Below are 3,498 nucleotides of genomic sequence, written 5' to 3'. Positions count from 1 at the left end.
CAAAAAAAAAAAAAAAAAAATTCCAATATATAATTATTTTATATAACATAAATTTTACATAACCCTTATTGTAATATATATATATATATATAATATAATAGGATATTAATAAAGTACACATAATTATAATAGTATGTGTAAACAAAGAAACTAATATATATATGAATTACTAATTTATGACTTGTTAAAATAAACAGATTATTCTACATCAAATATTCTTTCCAAACATAATAGAATATATAAGTCAAAGCTATATACTTACATATTCAACACAATAATTTTAAATGTATATAGAAAAAAAATGAAAAAAAATTGTAATATCTATTTCATTATTTTTATATATTTATATAGATAAACATTTTGGATTTTTAGGTAAATAAACAGTTTATACTATTATATATATATATATATATATATATTTATGTACATATGTATACAACACCATTTATTAATATAATAAAATAAGTAAATATAAATGAATAAATAACAATTTGCTCTTTTTATATCAATAATTTTAATGCCTAAATAAAGGATAATATAAAACACTACTATAAATATATATTCTCTCTATACACAATGGTATATTTAAAAGTTTTCTTAACTAATAGCATTATAATAATTATGTAAAAAAATAAAAAAAAAAAAACAAAAGTGTCAATCCTTAAAATGACATATAAAATATTCACACACATGTTATAGATCTCTAAGGAAATGTACACATTAAATAAACCATTCCATATAAGTCAATTACCAGTGTCATTTATTATAAGATCACACATGGAATAATATATTTCTTTATCTTTATTCCTTGTTTTATTTCAACGTTTGTAAAATATAAAGACATTTTATATATTATTCCCATATATTCATATGAAATGTAATTATATCATATATGTTTTAATATATAATAAATATACTTTATGAAAAAAAAAAAAAAAAAAAATCTTTTGTATCATATATACATATATATATATACATAGATATATATATACATAGAAAAAATTGTTTTCAAATATTTGAAGTTCTGAAAATTTATAAAATATACTACACTCAATCGGTTTACATGATATTATAGCTATTTAAAAATACATAACTATGTGCATAAATATTCATTAATATTTATACTATATATGTATATATTTTTTATATACATTATTGTAATTAACATTTTTAACATACACAAATAATATAATTATACATTTAAATTTTATATTATGTTCTATATGTGTATTATAATAATATTTCATTTTTGTATAAAATAAACACACACAATATATATACATATATATTATTTTATTATAAATATATAATTTAACAATATTAAAATATATATTTAAATACTTACATTTTTAATAATAATATTTATCCATTTTATTTTTTTAGATTTTTTTGACTAATAAAAAAAAATAAATAATATACAATATGTATACAAAGAGAGAATATGTATTTTGATGTATTTAAAATTAACATTTGATATTTTACATATTAAAATCTTCAATAAGTATATATAAATATATATATATATATATTATATTTTTATAATATATGATATTAATATGAATGAAAATTATTAATGTATATTATACTTCACAATATGATATATTTTTATATGCTCATATTATATATATATATACTTTAATACTTAGATGCATAATAGTTTTAATATTTATTTTAATTATAGATAGGATCTATATAATATAATTATTTCAAACACGTAGTTACTCTTTTTAATAAATAAATGAATATAATTCAAAATACACACCCCTTTATTCATATTTATATTACATAATATAATTATTATAATAATTATTAAAAGTGAATACATATTTATTTTTTAATAATTTAATAGACTAATGTGTATTTTAAATTGTTCTATTTTATTCTTTACTTATTTTGAAAAATACTAGTAATAAATATAATATATTTTATACACCTTTTTACTTTTCTTAATATAATATTATATATATATATATATATATCCATTTATTTATTCATTCTTTCATTTATTATTACTATTATTTTATTTTTTATTTTATTTTTTATTTTATTATTTTTTTTTTTTATAATTTTTATAAATATTGTTTTAAAGAAATAAGAATGTATTTTTAATAAATAAAAAACCTAGCTCAACAAGTATGATAATTTACTAGAGCATTATATTGCAATTATTTTTAAGGTTACTAGTATTTAAAATACATGTATTCAAAATAAAAAAGCATATTAAAAATACTAAATTTAAATATGATAAACAAATATATTTCATATGACTTTATATTTATTCAAATGGATTCTTTTTTCTTTTTTATTCAAAATATAAAAAAAAAAAGAAAAAGAAAAGAGGAATATGCTTCATAGTAATATTAAATGATTATTAGAGTATTCTACAAATAACTATTTAATACACATATATAATATATATTATTATATTACTACATATAATATATATGTATGTATATGTGTCAAAATAATTATATGCCTTAAATGTATAATTATTCAATTTAATAATTATATTAATTCTTTTTTATATATTTGGAAATAAAATTTATTATGTATTAATATTTATTTAAAATGTTTTTTTAATAATTTATATTTTTTTTAAATAAATATATATATATATATATATATTTTTCATTTATATTTAATTTTACATATATTCTAAAAGAAAATACATGATTGCAAAAATGAGAATATAAAAAATAAAATAATTTACATATACATATATATATATATATTCCTTAATATATTATGATTTTTTTTTTTTTTTTTTTTAATTTATTTTTATTATTATTTATAACATATATCATACATGTGTAACTTATATCTACTTACAACTAAAAAGTGTACAAATTTATTCACACATTTTTTTTTATGAAACATATATGTTCTACATATATATATATATATATATATATATATATATATATATATATATTTATTTAACTGGTATGCTATAAAAATATATATTATAATAGAGTACATAATAAACTATTAGTATATGCCATTGTTTTATATTTTATATAATGTTTATGTTTTGTTTCTAATACATATAACACACAATTATTATTTATTATTTTTTTTTTTATTTTTATATGTATTTTATTATTATAATGTGTGAATATAAAATTATTATATATATAATACTATAAATAAATTAATAAAAATAAAAAAATAAGAATTATTAATAATCATTAATTATTAATTATATATATATATATATATGTAATATAATATTGTATACAAAATGGTTTATATAAATATATAAAATATTATAATAACAATTATTATGTCTATCAAGACCAAAAACCATAGAGACTACCTATTATGGAAATTTAAAATAATACATTTTTTTTTTTTTTTTTTTTTTTTTTTTTTTTTAAATCAAATTTTTTTTATTTTTTATTTTTTTTTCTTTTTTATTTTAAATTTTTTTTATTTTTTTTTTCCAAAATTAAAAAAAAAAAAATTAAAAAAAAAATTTTCCTTTATATTTAAAATTAA

This window comes from Plasmodium gaboni, chromosome 13, assembly GCF_001602025.1.
Source record: "Plasmodium gaboni strain SY75 chromosome 13, whole genome shotgun sequence".
Taxonomy (NCBI): domain Eukaryota; phylum Apicomplexa; class Aconoidasida; order Haemosporida; family Plasmodiidae; genus Plasmodium; species Plasmodium gaboni.
The sequence above is the reverse complement of the archived record's forward strand: the minus strand, read 5'-3'. Positions refer to the sequence as shown.